This window comes from Chinchilla lanigera, unplaced genomic scaffold, assembly GCF_000276665.1.
Source record: "Chinchilla lanigera isolate Chin_1 unplaced genomic scaffold, ChiLan1.0 scaffold00096, whole genome shotgun sequence".
Taxonomy (NCBI): Eukaryota; Metazoa; Chordata; class Mammalia; order Rodentia; family Chinchillidae; genus Chinchilla; species Chinchilla lanigera.
Window position 1 is genome coordinate 6,994,474 of NW_004955497.1, and position 20,897 is coordinate 7,015,370.

The 20,897-nt window shown below is 37.4% G+C and overlaps 1 long non-coding RNA gene across 3 annotated transcripts in view; it reads right to left on the bottom strand.

Annotated features, from left to right (window-relative positions):
* Positions 1 to 20,897, bottom strand: part of LOC102004620 — a 37,648-nt gene that overhangs the window by 5,022 nt on the left and 11,729 nt on the right. Inside the window, exon 1 of one of the 3 annotated variants that reach the window (XR_001231444.1) lies at positions 15,735 to 15,759. The exons of the other annotated variants lie outside the window; for them this stretch is intronic. This is a non-coding gene — a long non-coding RNA (uncharacterized LOC102004620). Of the gene's footprint in view, positions 1 to 15,734; positions 15,760 to 20,897 lie in introns of those variants that run through there. 3 annotated transcript variants of the gene reach the window in all.

The following is a 20,897-nucleotide window of genomic DNA, read 5'->3' on the forward strand; positions in this document are numbered from 1 at the left end:
GTATTATGGTTTGTGTCTGGATGTCCCCCAAAGTCTCATGTGGTCATGGGGGTGGGGTGGGCTTTTTGGAGGCGGATGAATCTAGAATTTGTGATAGGTTCATTGGCTAGTGCTGGGACTGGAGGTGTGAGTGCTACACTCACCCAAGGGTAGGTAGCCTGCATGCAATGTAAGGGAGGAAAAGAGGCTCGTTCCTCCACTTTTTGCTCTTATTCCTTTTGTATCTTGCTGGTGCCATGAATTATTGCCTCTCTGCCACACCACCCTGCCTTGGAGCCAGTTGATTACAGACTGAAACCTCCACAAACTCTGGGCTACATAACTTTTTCTCCTTTAACTTGGGGTGTTGGGTATTTTGTCTCAGCAATGAGAGAAAGATAAGTAACAGAGAGAGCAAAAAGAAAGCTAGGCAGGAAGACAGTGTACCAGGAAAAGGACAGTTATTTTAAATAGGGTGACAAAATACTCACTGAAAATTGATGCTCGAATTAAACCCACAAAGAAGTAAATAGGAAACTATGAGAGTATCTGGGGTAAAAATGCTTTTCATGGGCAAATGAGGTAGTGAGTAAAAGGTCTGAAGATGAACCTGTTCGTGGAGTGTTCTACGAATAGTATGGAGGACACGGTGGGCAGAGCGCGAAACAGAAACAATGGTTAACTGGGGCTAAATCCTGTAGGGCCTTAAAAACTTTGGCTTTGCTTTGACTTAGTATTTTAATTAACCACTCTGGCTGCTGAGATGAGAATAATCTCAAAGAGCCAAAGGATACAGCAAGCAAGAGATGAGATAGGCTGGACCACAGTGGACAAAGAAGTAGTAAGAAATGACTCAATTTTTGGTCTATTTTAAGGGTAAAATCGATATGATTTGCTGACAATATGGTATGATTTGCTGATGAATATAACATTCTGGGCTGATGGCAGGGGATTCCAGGATTTTTGGCCTAAGCAAAAGCAAAGATAGAAACAGTATAAAGAAATGCAAACATCTATAAAACAAGTTTAATGGCATGCACAAGTTTGGACACGTAAAATCTGACATGCCTGTAAGAACTCTAAGGAGAAACACTGACTAGACAGACAAATCTACTAGTCCAGCGGTCGCAAACCTACAGCACGCATGCAGAGGGCTGTTTACTACTGAAAGTTCTTTCTTTTTTGAGACAAGGTCTCACTATATAGTTGAGGCATACCTTGAACTCATTTTGTAGCCCAGTCTGGCCTCAAACTCACAGTGATCCTCTTGCCTCAGCCTCCCAAGTGCTGGGATTGCAGGTGTGTGCCACCATGCCCAGCTACAAAGTTCTGAAAGGTTCACCATCACTGTACTAGTCCATTCACAGGACAGGACTACGATAATGATATGAACGTAGGAGATGTCAGTGTACAAACGGTAAGGAAAGCCATTAGACTAGAAAGATCACCAAAGCAGAGTGAATGAGGAAGGGCAGAAAAGAGAAGCAGTTGGCGCATGCCTGTAATCCCAGCACAAGGGGAGGCTGAAGCAGGAGGACTGCAAGTTCAAGTCCCACCTGGGCAATTTAGAGACTATGTCTCAAAACTGAGCAAGGGGGTCTTTGGCCCCAGCTTTGGGACATTTCTACAATACAAGGTCTGGGAGATGAAGAGGAACCAAAACGAGGAAGAATGGCCATGAAAGTTGGAAGAAAACTGGGAGTGTGTAATGTGGAGAGACTAAATAAAGTGTTTACCAGTGTTGTCAAATTCTGCAGGCAGGTTAAATGAGATCAGCACTGAGAACTAAGCATTGGCTTTAGCCACACAGAATTCACGGGTGACCTTGCCACTGTGTTTGGGAGGAATAGATAGAACAAAAGCCTCCTGAAGCGAGCTCACGAGAGAATTGGAAAGGAGGAACTCAAGATGGACAATTCTTCAGAGAAGTGAAGCTATATGGGAAAGAGGTAAATCTTACATTCTGGGAGGAATTCAGACAAGAAGTGATATTTCCTCACTTGCATTAACAGAACATTTTCACCCTGACATACAAGCTTATTATTTATGTCTATGCACATAAATAATGTCCTTCTTACATCAGACCTGTCCCTCTCCTGTCTAAAGGCTAATTCCTCTCTCCCATCCTCTTTCCCTCTGGGTTCAACTGTCCACCTCCTTTGACAACGTTTATAACTCATTTTTCTTCAACCTTCCTCCTGTCACCTAAAAAAAAGCTGATGTAACAATAACTTTAAAAGTGAAAATAAAACACTCTTCTGCAATTATTGAATCTACTTGCACTCTCCTGTATATTTCATCCCTAGATTACTTACACTACCTAGTACAAAGACTGCACAGAAGGCTGACTGTACTTCCCTCTAACGACCCTCTTCCTCGTGGGATTTCTATATTCCTAGTATCCCATAACCAGAACAAAAAGAAAACTGTTTCTTTCTCACTTGCTTACCTGTCCCACTACTTTCTCTAGGCCTCTTTCTATTACATGCTTGTCTTCTCAAACAGAAGATACTAGACGTAAGTTTTTTTCTAATGCTTCATCATTACCCACATTTTCACAAAAAGCACTACAATTATGTCTACTTTTTCAGTTCTCTGCCATCACTTCCTTTTAATATTTGTCACTTGTTATTCTCCCCACCCCTCACACACAACGTCCTTATAACTTACGGCTACTAATCTGCTGTAGGCTGGGCATTCAGATACCAAACTTATTAGAAACCATATGTTTAAAAAAGATCCAATAAAGGAACAAAGTAGCTATTATATTCAAAGGTCTTTTCCATGGAGTACAACAGAATTTCAGGACTCAGTGTAGCTTTATAGAGAATGAAGCAAAAATGCTACTTGGTCACAGTGTCTGGCTGGGCTCAAGAATGACACAGCACAATAAGGTCACCATAATAGTGCTCTAGCTTTGCCAATTTAAAAACTCTATTACATCTGTTTCCTCAAGAATGGTAGGTTCCTGTGAAATAAATCACTGCCCAAACACATAGTGGGCCATTCATAAATCAAAATGCCAACTAGTTAATTTATCATAAGAAATGAGAGTTACAAGACATCAGATGAAAGTCAGACTTTTATTTGGGGGAATTTACTCTGTACTATAGATATCGATCCCTCTGACGGTATTTGCTAGTCTATCATCACCATTTACCTTCTCAAATTATCTTTAAAATTTTATACTTCACAAATTTATAGGTTAGTTAAGATTTAGTTAAGCTACCTGTAGACACAACAGAGATAAATTATTGGGGGAGATGTAAGTGTCTGTAAATCATCCTGCAGAATGTTACGTCTGGAAAATTCTCATGTAGGTCATCCACCCTTAAATAGACTCTTAAATAGATCTTAAGACTGACAGTTCTTAAAGTTTCCTTAAATATTGGACTTATAGCACTAATAAAGAGTCTCTTTAGGTCTACCTTTATTAGAAGCTTTTTAAAAGTGGTAGTAATTATCATTAGAGAGTTCAATGGTTTTATTCCTAATACTGAGCTCTTTAAACAGGGACAGTAGCCGGGCATGGTGGCGCATGCCTGTAATCCCAGCACTCAGGAGGCTGAGGCAGGAGGATTGTTGGGAGCTCGAGGCCAGCTTGGGCTACGAAGTGAGCTCAAGGTCAGCCTGAACTGCATAGCGAGACCCTGTCTCAAAAAAGACCAAAAAAAAAAAAAAAAAAAAAAAAAAAAAAAAAAAAAAAAAAAAAAAAAAAAAAAAAAAAACCAAAAAAACAAAACCAGGGACAATCATATTTCTTTGGGTTTTTGTTGTTGTTTTGAGGCAGGGTTTCACTATGTAGTCCATGTACAGGCTGGCCTCTAATTTCCAATCCACCTGCCTCAGCCTCCAGAATACTACTGGGATTACAGGCATGTGCCACCACAACTGAGATTTTATAATTCTTAACTGTTCCAATATCCCAGTCCTAAATAAAGCTCCTCCCAAAATCTAGTATCTCATTGAAAATGCATTTCCTAAAATTTTGATGTTCAACACAGCTTCTACAACTAGTGCAGCTTGGTATCATTTCCTCGGATGTAGTAAGCATCTTCAGAATTCATCACTTCAGAAATGCTTCACTGGGGATATACCTCAGCAGCACAGCACCTGCCTGGCAAGTGTGAGGCCCTGAGTTCAATTCCCAGTACCAAAACAAAACAAAACAAAACAAAAATTTCAGCCCTCTTACAATGCCTGTAGACTTCCTACCAGTAGGAAACCTACTGTAGGAAATATGTAAAATACCTGTATTTCCTAGGCTTTTACTTAAGAAATATGAACAATGAAAAATTATGTTTTCCTTTAAAAAAAAATTAAACAACATACACACATAAACAACTGTTTTATATTACCAACTGCTTCTATTTACAATGTTTCTAGTTGTGAAATGCATGCTAATACAGGACAACAACAAAATGTCACATGCTTACTTCTCTTCTGGATGCCAACTGTGCTCTCTCAGCTACAAATTTTGCAGAGGTTAAAGAAATATGAAAATGTACACAAAGAATGTTGTTTTGTGCATGTATGTGGGGAGGTGAAAATATTGTTGTACTTAGGCTTAGTGCAATAATATTAAGGATATGTGTACTCTTTTCAAAGTCAATGAAACAGCTACTTAAATGTAAATACTAGTAACAGCTAGTATTAATGTAAATAGAAAACATGAAGTATGTTGTGTCCTTAACAGCTTTGCTAAAAAGGGCAGATGAGTCAGGTACTATGCATTAACAAAATGCCTCAGACTACTGAAATTGTATTTCAAATTTAAAGAAGAAATGAAAAAGGTGAAAAGCCATTACTACTGAGTATATTAACTTCTGATAGAAAATGAGTTAATATAAGTGAATTACTTACTTGAAAATATTTTCCCCATCAACTTTTATCATCAGTCCAGGTAACTGTCTTGGGGATGGGGTAATTGAATATTTTTATTATGTAAAGACATTACCGTAAAGTTTTTAGGCATACATTATACCCATCTACACTACAAATCATTATCCAACCTGTCAAGTATTTCCTTTTATAGCTAACATATTCTTTTTATGGTGTAAAGCTTAGTGTGTAGAAATTTAAAAACGGCTCTACCCTCCTTGCCACATCTCCTCTGAGGATGTAGACCATTTCTCAGCATCAGGCTGTGGACATTCCAGAAAACAGTGACATGACTTTGAAAGGACACAGTTACTGTGAAGGGCCCAGAGGGACCCTGAGGAGGGACTTCAACCACATCAATGCAGACCTCAGGCTCCTGAACAATACAAAAGAAGAGGCTCCAGGTTGACAAATGCGGACACAGAAAGGAAGTGGCCACTGTACACACGATCTGCAGTCATGCACAGAACACTATGACGGGTGCTATGCTGGGCTTCCATTACAAGATGAAGTCTGTGTATGTTCACTTTGCAGCTATGTCCTTATTCAGGAGAATGGGTCTCATTGAAAAATGCAATTTCTTGGGTGAGAAAAAATAACATCCGCTGGGTTTGTACAAGGGCAGGTGTTGCTTGTTCAGTACCTCAAGCCCAGAAAAATGAACAAATCCTTGAAGGAAATGACATTAAGCTTGTTTCAAATTCACCTGCTTTGATTCAGCAGGTCCCAATAGTCAAAAACAAGGATATTGGGAAAAACTGTGCATGGTATCTGTATTTCTGAAAAGGGAACAGTTCAGCAGCCTGACAAATAAGATCCAAGAGTTATCCAGCCACAGAAATAAACTTTTGGATTACAAGACTAATTTGTGATATTTTAATGATATAGTAAAGGATCTCTAAAAACCCCAAAAACAAAAAATGGCACCACCTGCTAAAGGGGCCACAAGTGACTTTTTACCTTCTTATGTTTACCTATATTTTCTAACTTTCCTAAACTGCCCATGTGTAACCTGTCCAATAAAACCAAGTTCCCTTATTTAAGAAGCAATGCATGTAATCTTCAAGTAACACAACTGTGAATGAATCTGATAAATGAAGGAGCACCTGCAGACAGATGTCCCTAGATTCTACATGAGTCTGCAGGTCTCCTGCAATCCTGAAACCGCTGTCAACATCTGCAAGCCTATGACTCAGTTAAAACCACCAGGAATACAAACTGAGGAATCAGGTTAATGTTTAATGACTCTTTGTGGTCGGGAAGTTAGGACCAAGAAAAATAAAGAAAACCTAGCTTATCAATCAGACCTACTGAGACAGAACAATGAATGACCTACTTTATGGATCCCCTCACCTACATGGTGAAGGAGAAACTCATGCAAGGAATAGTCACTAAATAAAACCCACACCCCTAGCTGGAGACTCAGGAACATAATGTAACACGCATAGCATTAAGAGACACAGTGAGGAAAAGCGCAGAAGTAACGGAAACTCCACTTCAGCATGCAGTAACCAGAGACTGGGTCCCTGCCTGCACCAAGGGCACTCTAAAATACGATCCTGCCGGGCCGGTGGTGCGCCTTCAATGTCAGCACCCTGGGGAGCTGGCACATTGGAGGACTGCAAGTTCAAGCCCAGTCTGACAAGTTAGTGAGAACCCATCTCAAAATAAAAACAAAAAGGGCTACAGATGCGTCTCAGTGTAAAGGTCCTGGAGTTCAACCCTCAGTAACACAAACCAAAACCCAAACCAGACTCCTACACTTTACTGTCCTTTTGTATCAGACCAGGAGTTTTAACCTGGACAACTTTTCCCCTTGTGCCTAAGAATAAAAGACTTTCGAAATCACAACTGACACCACTGAAATACCGAAGATCATTAGTAGACATTATGAAGTATTGTACTCCAACAAATTGGAGAATGCTGGAGAAATGGACAGATCCCTGGACAAACATGAATTACAATAATTGAACCAAAAAGACATAAAAATGCTGAACAATCCAATAATAAGCAATGAAACTGAGCAGTAATTAAAAAACTCTAGCAACTGACAAAAGCCCAGGACTTGGTGGATTCACTACTGAATTTGACAAGACCTTCAGACAGGCTATAACACCAAATACTCAAACATGTTAATGAAAATGAAAGGGAAGGAGTGTTCCCAAACTCATTCATGGAAGCCAGCATCACTTTGATTCTAAAACCAGAGATACAGCTAAAAAAGAAAACTAGAGGCCAATTTCCTTAATGAATATAGATGGAAAAATCCTCAATAAGATACTGGCAAGTAGAAGGCAACTTATCATCAAAAGGATGACGCATCATGATCAAGTAGGTTTTATCCCAGGGATGCAAAAATGGTTCAACATATGCAAATCAGTAAATGTGATACACCACATAGAAAGAAGCAAGGACAAAAAAAATCACAGGACCATATAACAAGCTTTAAACAAAATCCAAAACCCATTCACGATAAATCCCTGAAGAAAACAGGTAAAGAGGGATCTTACTTCATTTGATAACAACCATATAAGACAAACCAGTAACGAACATCAAGCATTTCCTGTTCTCTCCAAAAACCAAAGAAGTCCATGCAATATTTTGCTCTGTGGGCTGCAGTTTGTTGAGAAATAAAATGTGTGTCAAGATGTGTGCCAAATGTTCATCATCAGGAGGAGCTGCAGCCAGCCTGCGGCCCTAACCTTTCCTTTGAAAAAGTAGGGCACTGAGCTGGACAGTCTGTAAGGCTTCTTCCAGATAAAACCTTGAAGTGCGTCACACGGGAGACAGCCCACTGCTGGTTGAAAAATTAATGCATATTTACCTAAGGAAAACCACAGGGTACTAAGAAAGATGAGACACAGGCCACTAAAACTAGTACAAGTGAAAAACAAGAACACGGGAAGAAGACTAAATATTTGGAGTTTTATTATTAAAACAAAGGATAAAACTGATGTCATAAGTTATAAATAGTCTAAGTTAAACAGGGATTAACTCAAGTTCAATTTTGACATCTAAAAAGAATAGATTTAGGGAGATAATTATGATAGTTAACGCTTACTGAACACTTGCTATGTGTTGGGCACATAGGAACATACTAGCTGAAATGATGAATTAGGAAATTTCACCCTCATTATAACTTTTGCAGTCACAATTCAGGTATCAAAATCAATCTGAAACAATATAAAACTGAGTAGCAGTTAACATTTGGAGATATCAATCTCTCCAGGAGCTTTCTGAAAAGCACACACTTATATTCGCCATGAAGCACAATATTTTTATAAAGCTCTAAATGAAAAGTTCATGCACAAAAGGTCTGTAAGGAAATATTTTAACCAGCCTTAAAGCTTTCTTCTTTGTCAGGCTTTGACAGTACAGATATCAAAAGAAGCCTGTGTATATCCTCACCGAAACAACACTACCATGTAAGGTCATTTAATACTACCTTGGAAATTAATCTCTCAGGGGCTGGAATTCCACGTTTTTTGTTTTGTTTTATTTTGGTCAAAGGCTCTGAGTATGTGACTGATTTTGAGTATAAGTGACTCTATTTCCAGCTACTAGCATCCTCCATGCAATCTGCATTGTGATTCTAATAAGAAAAGCTCACTTATGTTACAGGTGATATAATCATGTTCTAGCCATGTAAAGGTTGAATATTCATCTATATTTACAAAATATTCATTAGGAAAGAATGAAGAAACAGTACACACTTAAATGACAACAAAGGTATCTAGTAGAAAGAAAACAGCACTCATCTTCAGAAATTCTTTTGCTTTCCAGAAAATTATCAAAATGGAAAGGAAGAATTTCAAAAGTGTACTGGGAAAAATGACTATTTAACAACTTTCCCTTAAATCAGATTTGTACATTCTGCATTTCAAATGTAAGAATGATCTATCTAAATACTTAAACTTGAAGGTTTTGGTTAAAATGGCAGCAAAAAACATCCAGAGTATTACCTCAACATTGAGAATTTTTTGATTGTTTCCATGGAAACAGTCTAGGAAGAAAATCTAAGAGTAAAACATAGTGTACTTAAAAAAACACTTTATTTTGTTTTCCCTCAGTTAACTGGTGTGGCACATAGCATGTACATTAACATTAAATATATTTAATTCACTAAATCAAAAATTATTATCATATTACCATGTGACAACATGTAAAAAATCCTGAGTTACCCTACATTCTTCTCTGTTTACAGCACATCTCAATTGGGACTAGCCACATTTCAAACGCTTATTACCACATAAGCTTATGCCTCCTGTGCCGGGCAGCTTATCATTATGCCAGCTGTATTGGACAGGTATTATTCCAGTGAGGCTGAAAAACCGCATGAAAGGGGAGTAAATCAGTCCCTTCATTTGAGCAACTTAAAATCTAACTAGTAGATTAATCACTATACAAGCAAGTATATGCAATACAGAAACAAGCATAACTAGAGAATTAATTAAGTAAAGAATCCCTTATGTAATGCTACTAGTACATATTACACTGCAAGAGCAACTATATGTAGGATTCTTTCAGCAGCAGGATTAGGGGTAGTACAGATACATAGCCCTTGTTCACATTCCCCAGTATTGCCAATAAAAGCCCCAGAATCACATCTTCTCCCTCTGAGGAAGGTTGGCTAGGATCATGTATCTATTCTGAACCAATCACTGTAGCCATGGTCACCTGAAACTTTAATGGATCAGACCTGTGTTACTTCTCAAACGAGGTACTGTATCATCTTCTCCAGGGGCACAAAGACTAAAGTAGAACAAGAAAAAAATCAAAAAGTATCCAAAATAGGAAATCAGAACCTGTGCCTGGAAGTAAGAAAATGGCAGCTGAGCACCAAAACCCAAACATCTATTACTCCTAACTTCTCATTCCCAAGACCATATTAAATGTTCAGCATCATTGCACTAGCTACTGCTATAGCAGCCTACTGACCCAAAGCCCTCAGAGAGAAACATATGGATTTCCCAGGTGTCATTCTGGGTTACGGGTCCCTGAAGAGTCATTTAGCGGATTTTCATTTAATCATTCAGTATTACCTTACTGCTTTACTTCCTACTCAAACAGGAAGAGTCATTTTCACCGATTTCACTATTATTCCCTCATAACTCTATTCGTTCACTATTACTACAAGTTAGACCCCATACTAATTGCTTCACAGGAATTATTTTTTAGTCATTCCAGCACACCCTAGGAAATAGTTATGCTCACCATTTTATAAATGAGGAAAATGTGACTCAGGGAAGTTAAATAGCTGGGATGTAAGTGAATGAGATGGCATTCAAATCCATCTAATCCAGACCATGTTCAGTGATACCTAAAACTGGGAAATTTTTACTGTTGCCTCACTCTTCTCCTATATTAAAAACAAACAAATAAACGAGCATTATATACACAACATATGATACACTTCCAGAGAAACCACTTGATTCATAACTCTCTGAAGACTGCTGAAGAAAACTCTAATGACAGCCTCAAAGACAGACAATTGTACCCATAAGCTAGAATGCCACGCTGCACTGCAATTCCTCAGATATGGCTCTTTTAGTATAATTAGCAGTAGAGATAAGTTTGCAAAATCTCAGGCATAAGTTCCCATGTGAAATCAGGATAAAAGACAGTGAAGCAAAGAGACAAAATAACATTTAAAAAGCAGTATGTCCTCCATGAAAAGACCACTAACATTTCATTATTATTGTCCAAACATGAATATTTCAAGCACACAGCAAAGTTCCGTTTCTTTACAGTAAACTTCTGTATCTTATGAATCTACCACAGACCTTTTACTGTTCTTGCTTTATCATGTAACTACTCATCCTTTCTTGTTTTGCCTTTTCATGCACTTCAAAGTAAACTGTAGAAGTCAGCATACTTCTAAATATGACAAATGCATACTTCTACGTGACATGAATCACAAGCTACAGAACAGAATCATTACTCTAGAGGGTTCCCTCACATCCCTTCTTTGTCAATCCCCATGCTTACACCTCTAGAGGCAGCCACTCCTCTGGTATTTTGTCATCACAGATGAGTTTAATCTAATGGTAACATAAAGTCTGCATTCTTTTGGGTGAAGTGTCTTTTACGTGGCATGTTTTTGAGTTTCATCTACGCGGGCAGGTATTAATAATTGTTCCCAGTTTTGAGTGATTATGAACAAGAGCTGCTATGAACGTATGTTTTCATTTCTCTTGAGTAAGCACCTAGCAGTGGAAGGTATATGTCACACGGCAGGTACATGCTTACTTACATAAGCAATTGCCAGAACTTTTCCAAAGTGGTCATACCATTTTATATGCCCTGGGGCTGGGGATTTAGCTCAGCGGCAAAAGCGCCTGCCTGGCAAGCGCAAGGTCGTGAGTTCAGTTCCCGGTACTGGAGAAAAACCAAAAAAAAAAAAAACCATTTTATATGCCCAGCAAGAATGGATGAACTCTGGCTACTTCTAACCCTTTGCCAACATTTTATGTTTTAGCTTTAAATGTTAGCCACTCTATTATAGATGATCAATTAACATTTTGAGTTCTTTTAAGTTGAATCTATTTTTAAGATATTATAAAGCACAAGAATAACTCAGTTACATAAAACAGAACAATATTAAGAGAAACTATAGTTTTATAAATTTTTATATATAGTTTTTATATAAGCTTTTTTCTACTTTCTAGAAGTCACATGATTGAAACTACCTTCATGTAGTATCTTACGAAGCAATTATGCTGTCAAGTATCAGCACTATTACTTAGGAAACTGGTGTCAAAATAACTTCTTTCTGTTCAGCTTACTACTTAACATCAGCAATTTATGGCTCATTTAACCCATAATTTAGATCCATAATATAAACTGAAAGACATCGTTAAACTGAACACTATCTGTCTCCCTTCAACTCTTGTTTTCTATATTAAAAGAATTTTGTCATCTTTTCCAAAATAATTCTTAGAATTGAAGTTAATGTCTTTTAATTAAGTTCTAAAGAGAATAGCACCTAACACTACTCTCAAAAAACAAAACCACACCTTGGTACAACAGCACATTCAGAATTAGCTCATAAAAGCAGCACGACTGTCCCAGAAATAAGAGAAAATCACTCGTGGCTATATTATGGCCACTTTCATTAGGGTATGCTTATGTAATTGATGCCATTATAGAACGCAGCAGGTGATTGTTCAAATTAGTAAACTGCCATCTGCAGATGACAAAGAAATAGTAACAATAGCAGGCCACAAAAACCACTAGCAATGCTTTGATAGGTGAACAGTTTTATGGCCAAATCTCTTTTTCTATGAGGTTATTTGTCCATAACAAGCCTAGAAATGCTAGTTCCTCACAGCTATTTTAAAATCTTTCTACACAAATGCCAAAAGTGAGACACAAAGTTGTAAGAAACGCCTCCTGACTAGCCTAATGTACTTATACCTTACAATGGTAAACTTTAATTCAGCAGAGAAAAACTCCTACAATTAATGTATTCTTCTACACTGAGGTAGATATTCAAGTGGAATTTTAACACACACACCTTAGTATCATTGCACAGAAACACTCATTTATTTTTCTAACATTTTCTGAAAAGTTTCCCTTATTAAAAAAAAAAGTATCCCTGTCAAAAACATCCAGTGCCCAATTAGCACATACTTTCCATGCTGTGCTAGGGCACACTCTCGGACAAGGGGAGCAGGCACAGCCCCAAAGCTGCAAGCGGGCGGAGCATCAGCAGTCCATGGTGCGATGCTCCTTGCTAGTAAGCACACTACCACAGTGACACAAACCTATCTGCGTTCTGCAAAACACATTTTCTCAACTTTGGTCTCTTTGCCTTTTATTTTTTGTTCTGGGTAAAAGTTTGACCAAAACGACTATGAAAGTTATGCATGCAATAATGCTGAAAGCGAAGGATAAGAATGTAAGTTAACAGCTTTATTGTATAAGCTGAGGCACCTTCCAGGAAACAGGGTGAAGCATAAGAAACAGAGGTTAATGAGGGATTAGCAGAAGTCCTTTTACTCTACAAAGAGCATCATACATTTCACTCATCCTAATTCTACTGTAGATTAAAAAGACTGTCCACTAATAAAGAGAAGCAAGAACAAACTATGGATAAAGAGATGGTTTATACTTGGCGGAAGTAAATACATACTTTTCTTTTCATTCCTGGTCTACAAGTACATGATAACAAAACAATCCCACTGAGTTCTTTAGAAGAATCATCTATGAATATCTCTTATCAAGAGCTATTACGAAGTTCTATCATTTAGCTGTTTTTATAATGTAGTGAAAAATTCTATTTTTCCGCATATTAAACTTCAAAAAAAAAGAACCAAAAACTATGACTCCAGGGTTGATAGACAGAATGCCTCAGCTATTAGTACTTTTTGTTGCAACCTCTTCTTATGCTTGAGCCTACACTGCCATTTTTTATGGAATCAATGGAGGGAAAACACTTCCCTTTCTGGGAAAAAAAAAAAACTTTAAAAATAAGTACACAGAACCATGCAGATACACATCTAAATAGAAGGGTCTGATAAAACTATAATCAGAGTCATTCCTGACAGTCCACTACAAAGACCAGGAATGCACACTTTATCAGGTGTCAGTCTTTCATCAGTTCTCTACAACTTCCTTAATCTCACATTTACCACTTCAGCTGTAAAACCATCAATCAAACTTAAACATTTAAGCTGAAGCCGTAAGTAAAGAATAAAACTGTTTCTTTAGATTTAATAAAGAGAAAGAGACAGATGGCAGACAGGCAGGCAGTGATAAGACATGGCAAGTTTTCCTTTTTAGGCTTTACAAATGAAACCAAAATTTCTATAAAACCATTTCAGTGGGTGTGGTGGCACACACACACCTACTCTCAGCACTCAAGAGGCTGAGACAGGAGGATTACTGTGAGCTCAAGGCCAGCCTGGGCTACAAAGTGAGTTCAAGGCCAGCCTGAACTGCAGAGAAAGACCTTGTCTGAAAAAAAGACTGCAATGTAACTAAACAACCCCACTCAGTTTCTTCTATGAAATCACAATAGTCTTTTACACTTGGAACCTACTCTTCAGGGGCCCCATACATGGATTAAACTAAAATGGTCTTTCAAGCCTTTTTCAGCAAGAAGGAAAAAAAAATGAAGATTCTGTCAAAATGTAACTTCCATAAAAGCCTAAATAATAAAGAGTAAGATGGCTTTTAGATCAAACAGCTCTGGTTTCCAATCATAGGTGACTACCTTGTCCAAAAGTTCTTAAATTAAATATACTGACCTCATAGAACTACTGTGTCAATTAACTGCTAAGCAAATCTTACAGCTATGGGCGGGGATGTAGCTCAGTGGCGCAGCGCCTGCCTGGCAAGCGTGAGGCCGAGTTCAATTCCCGGTACCAAAAAAAATAGTAAAACAACAACAATAATAAAAAAAACCTTACAGCCAATAGCTGTTATTGTTGTTATAAACAACAACGATAACAAAAAAGAAAATAGTAAAACAACAATAACCAAAAAACCTCTCAACTACAGGGTAGCCACACAAATGGTAGTTACAATAATGATTAACATAATGACTGATAATAGCAGTTGTACAATTCTATGCACTTAGATTTCACAAGGGAAAGGAAGGAAATGTAACATTGAAAATGTCAAAAGCTTCTATGGTGATACTCATAAGTCATTGACAATAATTTACCTTTTCCCCCACCAGACTGGACATCGTATTCTAACTGAATTCATGGAAAAGTGAACTACCTTCTACCCCCTGATTTTTATATGAACAAAATAGATGCACTCAACAGTTCTAAAAATGAAAGATATTCTAAAAATGCCTATTACAAACATTAATACTGAAGTTACAATATGCAGAATTGATGAACATTGTAAAATGTACCAAGACATTTCCAATTCGCTGGCACCAATGCTAAGCAAGTAACTTCTAATTCAGTACAATTTATGCCATAATATTCTCTAATAAACAAGTCTTAGCAGAGGGTAATGAACCAAATAGGTATTCTTCTGTGGTTGCATTGTATTTGCTAGATCAAATTCTCTTTTGAGTTATCACAAAGATAATTAAATTAATTTTAATTATATTAAGCATTTATTTTAAAAAGAAATAAGCCAGGTATGGTGGCAACATGCCTGTAATCCCAGCATTCATGAGGCTGAGGCAGGAGGACTGAGTTCAAGACCAGCCTGAACTATATAGCAAGACTTTGTCTTAAAAAATAATTAACTGGGCAGGTGACAACACACATCTTTCATCACAGCACTCTGAGGCTGAGGCAGGAGGGTCACTGTCAGTTGAAAGCCTGCTTGAGCTGATATAAGCAAATTCAAGGCCAGCCTGTACTACATAGTGAGACCATGTTTCAAACAAGCAAACAAAACCCAAATTAAAAATAAATAATAGAAATAAGCATACAAGGTCATAATTTATAAAGAAAAAGTTCAAATAATCATTTTGTTTATGACACCCAACAGAAAAAAATCTCTACATGCAACAGTTGCATGACATAATACTTTAAAAGTAATAAAATTCAGGTGAGATCAGGAAATCAAAGTGAACAAGCTAAATTTCAAAAGGACTAGGAAATTAAAACCAAATTTGAACTAATTTAAATCAAGGTACAGAATATGTATTTAAAAAAATCTATATACTGATATAGATATGCACATGAGATTTTATGCCAAAAATATGCCTACTAGATGTATGAAAAACTAACACTAGTCACTAAAGCAGAATGGGGGAACTAGGGGTTAACAGGTAGGCATGAGACTTGGTTTTCATTAGGTTTCCATGTGTACAGACTGACCGTCTTGTTTACTTTTCTCTTATTGCTGAGACAAAATACCTGACTCCCAGAATTAAGGAAGGAAAGGTTTATTTAGCTCACTGTTTGTGGAGGTTTTAGTCCATACTCAGCTGGCTCCAAGGCAGAGTGGCTTGGCAGAGGGCAACAGTTCATGGCAGTGGGAAACAAACCAGAAAGAGCACTGAGGGAAGAGGACAAGAGAAGACTCTGTCCCTTTTATCTCATGCAGGCTACCCACCCTGTGGTGGGTGTAACACTTACACCCATCATCCCAGCATTGGACCATGAATCAATCACAAACTCTAGAAGCCTGCACCCATGACTGCATGAAGCTTTGGGGCGAACATTGAGACACAACCCTTAGCGCTGCTTTTCATGTGAATAGAAACGTATTACGCAGGAGCAAGAAAGCTGCCCCCCTAAAAAAACAAAGAAAAGCAGGAAGTAGGAAGCAACTGAATTTGGTTCTCATGCCCATGACTGAAAATAAAAAGCAAAGCAAATAAACAGGATGTCTACAACAAAAATAAGAATGATTTTAAGTACTAAGAACACAGCATATGCCATGACAACGCCTGTATTTCACTGCTTCCTATGTATTCCAAAAATATGTAAACTAAAAGCCTAAATATTATATTTATCTGTAGTCACTTCCTACCCATAAAAACAGGATAAATGCAGTCACTGCTGGCATTTAAGAATCTTTTTTGCAAGAAACACAAAGTTTACACTGGTTCTATTCAAAAATCACTGAACTATCTAGCTTTGTAACATATTTCTTAGAGTCATTCAACAGACAGCTGTAATCACAATAGCACAGATGTAGAGAAATTTTTGTTTTCTTATATTTTCTTCCGCCACTGCTGCTTAAGGGAAATCTACTACTGCATTCTTTGTTTCTAAAAATGTACTAGTACAACGTCAGCTGATGAGTCATGGTTCACATTCCAAATTGTTATGTACCAAAGAAAGCAAGGCACAAAAGTCTTAAACATCAAGTGTAAATATTGTCTAAGTTACAAATTAAAAAGTTTTTATGCAGCAACACAGATGAGTTTTTAGGATGTGAGAAAATTCAAAATAAAACTGCAAATTCCACAACTAATAAAATTATTTTCCTTTTCATAACTGGGAGTGTTTTATCGTTCTTAATTCAGAATATAGGAATGTAAAGTACCCCTGGACACAGACTCAAATATGCAAACTAAAGAAACTCTTAGCTTCATGAAAAAGCCAAAATATCTGAGAAAAGATTTCTCCAGATGTCTTGTTTTTCCTTTTAACCCCTTCCTGCTTTGGTTATTTAGCCATTTCCCTGAGTGGGCAATCTCCAGAAAAAGGGTGTGGAAGGGTAAAATGACACTGGTGGTGCTGGGGATGTAGCTAGGTGACAAAACCCTTGCTCAGCAGGCACATGGCTCTGGGTTCAATCCCCAGCTCTGTACTCTTGTTGGCAGTACTGGTTAAAAGTTTTGTTGGGGAAGAAGACAAACTAATAGTAGCTGAAAGCAGATGTGAAGACCATCTATAGATTTTTTTTTTTTTTTTTTTGGTTTTTCTCCGGTACCGGGAACCGAACTCACGACCTTGCACTTACCAGGCAGGCGCTTTTGCCGCTGAGCTAAATCCCCAGCCCCCCATCTATAGATTTTAATCTCTATCACAGCAGACCATGCAGATCTAACCTGTTAAGATAGAACCATGTCATCTCATTTTCTTCACAACATCTGTCATTATCCTTTTCATTAATTTGCTTTTTTATGTTTTATAATAACATAGTCCTGCCCCCCAGCATACAAACTCCACAATGGGGTTCCCACCTCTTATTCATTGCTATGTTCCTGTCAGGTCTCAGCATATGACCAGCATTCAATAAATATCCACTGACCAAAAGAGAACGTATATAATCAGGTACTTGACTATCTTAGGAATGCACAATCATGGAATTTGTTTTCATTTCTGACTATTCTTTATCTATAATCTATAGTAACATTTTGTCTGACCTTGCCATAAGACTTTTTATGCTTAAATCTTATCACACTGTATCATGAGTAAACAAGTTAAGTACTACTTAATGGTCTATTTTGCTTTCCACCAGCACAACCTTTTATCACTTTAGGTGAACCCAAACCACAGGGAAGGAAATTGTGGGTACTTTCTCACATCTAGAAAACAGAAATCATAATGAGGAACTTTATAACAGGTAAACATTTTTTAAGGAAAAAAGGTAACTTAAAAAAATTGGTCAAAAGTTGACTGTGATATTTAAGAGTATTCTGATTTTACCACTATATCAGTCTGTTTTTGTTGCTATAACAAAATATCTACAGAATGGTACTTTTATACAGAAATGGTTCACTTAGCTCACAGTTCTGGAGATTCAAGGGCATGGTGCCAGCACTGGCTTGGCTCCAGTGAGGATCTCATGGTGGATGGCAGGTGCAAATGAAACACAAGAGTGGTATCTTGAAAACAGGAAGCCAGAGATGCTATTCCATGGTCAATCTCAGTTTATGTGAACTTGGTATCTTCAGAATTCACCCGAGGAGACCTGTATTCCTTTTCAAGGCTTGCCTCCCACTGACCTAAGGATCTCTCAGGCCCCATCTCTTAAATAGACCAGGACTTTTCAGCATCATCACATTAGGACCATGCTTCCAAGACACAAACTCTTAGATGATACATCAAACCATATAAAAACTGTAGCACCATCCTGTATTCTATGAAATGGAATCATTATATTTTTTTAAAAATCCTTTCTGTAAATAGTTCCCATATTGTTAAAAAAATTCAAATTCAGATTCACAAAATTAATCTTGAAAGCTTCTGAAATGTTATTGTATTCCTATGAAGGCAGAAAAATTATTCAAATGTGGTAATAAGTGTACTCCATATCCGTGGAAAAAAGAATAGGCCAGAATCTCAAAAGTATTGTGTCTATTTTTAACAAAATTTGAAATCAGTCTACTGAAGTATTAATTAATGTTTCTCATCTATAATGAAAGTATAAAGCCTAAAATTAGAGAAATGAATGGGGTTAATAAATATTTCATATAGAAACTAACTGCCTGAAATACTTTTGCAACCTACTGAATAGCACTCATCGAATGATTTTAAAGGCAAGCATAGCAACTTCTGACAGAGGCATACACACTTGAGAAGCACAGGATGCAACCACATGCACTCTGATCCCTGGTTTTTCCTAATTTTATGTTTTAGTGCCGGCTAAACCTAGACTAGTGATTGCTTCTGTGTGGGTACCTCACAACTAAGAAACAAAGAAAGTACCTGCTGGCACTAAGTACTTGAACCCCTGCACAGCTGCCCAGATCCATCACAGATGTGAGGTCTGACTGCTGTCTCTATCTACCAACATGAGCAAGAACACATTTAGCATTGACACTGCCACAGCCTGGGTAAACAGAGGGCCCTCTGGAAGAGTGGACACACCTCAAAAAAACATAGACCGTAAGAGTAGGCGGGAAAACTGAGACTTGCTAGACTCTAAAACTTCTCTGGTTTTGGACTCATTTTTTTTCCTCCTTCCCCCCCGCTCATTTTCTTATTAATTTTTTTCTATCTTTTACTCTCCATATTATTTCTTTTCTCTCTTATTTCTCTTCAGCTTTTTCCTATTACCTTTACCTAAGTCTATAAATATCCTTCTACTCTACAGGCTCCTTTGTCTCACCTTTCTTTCTTCCTTCTCATCTCCAATTGTTTAAAATTTCAAAATTTTTCATTTTTTATTCTCCCATGCCCAACCCCTGAAATCTTTAATACTATAACCATTAAGCTTTATAAATCTTTAGTTAATTCTATGATACTATTATTGAATTCCTTTCTATCATTAGTGGAGGTACAGTTAACCCATTTAGTAGATACTTGTTGTATGTCAATATATGTCTTGTCTTAGGGTTTTTATAACTGTAGATTACCTTTTTAAGGTTAAGGTTAGTATGTTATTGGTTCTTATGGTATGTCAATATCCAGTTTGTTTTGTATGGTATTACTATTGCTGATTTACTTGATATTGCCAGGTTCACACGGTTGTGTTATTAATGTTTTTCTTTTCTGTATGCCAATAACCAAGTTACATTTGTGACATTCAATAATACTGCAGTCCATTCCTGGAGAACTGGGTGCTGGGCCAATCACACTGCACCTCCCCTCTTCCAACATTAACAGAGGTGGTTGGATTTTGGGACAAGGGCAAAGGACTATAGTTTGCCATGCTCTAAGTGTATCACTGAAAAGCAGACTAACTTAAGGCATTTCCATACGAGCAACAAAGTCTTTCAACTATAAGAGACCACATACTTTAACACAAAACAAACCAAACCAAAAACAATGGAAGCATTAGAACACAAGGCACCAAAATGCCTCCTTAAACTCCCAACTCCCTCAAAGTGGATCCATGAGTCATTGAGGAGAAGGAAAGCAACAGCCATATAGCTGAATTATTTGAAAGGATAAGAACAGAGATTTAAAAATATATCAGTGAGGTGCTCAGCAGGCTCACAGAATAATCAATCAAATACTGGAAGTAATAAAACTATCATGGAGCTTACAGAAAACATGAATGCAAAGACGGCTGAGCTAAACAAGAATGACCCATTTAGCCAAAAGGAACTAGAGCCCATGAAAAGGTTCCAAACAAAAATCCAGGAGATTAAAAATTATATTAAAAGTACGGGCAGCAAAAGTGACCAATGTGAGGGTAGAATATTAGAATTAAAAGATAGGATGCTTTCAAAGACCAATTATCTAGCAATACCTTAAAAGAAAAAAGAGAAAACAACAAAAATGGATCCAACAGCTGCTACATGACACAAAAATGCCCAATCTAAGATTAATTGGAATAATAAAAAATCAGAAGACAGAATAAAGGGCATAAAATTTTTTTTTACAGAAATAGTAGCAGAAAACTTTCCAAATGTTGGGAAAGAAATAAACATGCACATAAGTAAGGCATATAGAAATCCAAATAGCCACAATCAAAAGAGAACCTCTCCATAACACATCATAGTCAAAACAACCCAAGCCTAGCATAGAGACAGAACCTTAAAAGCTGTTAGACAAAAGCAATGAATCACTTTATAAGGCCAGCACAGCTTGCAGTGAATTGTTTCAAGCCCAACAACTTCCAACTCAGAATTATATGTTCTGTAAAACTTTCTTTCACAATTGATGGAAAAATAAGATATTTTCATGACAAAGAGTGCCTCAAGCTATTTATGACTA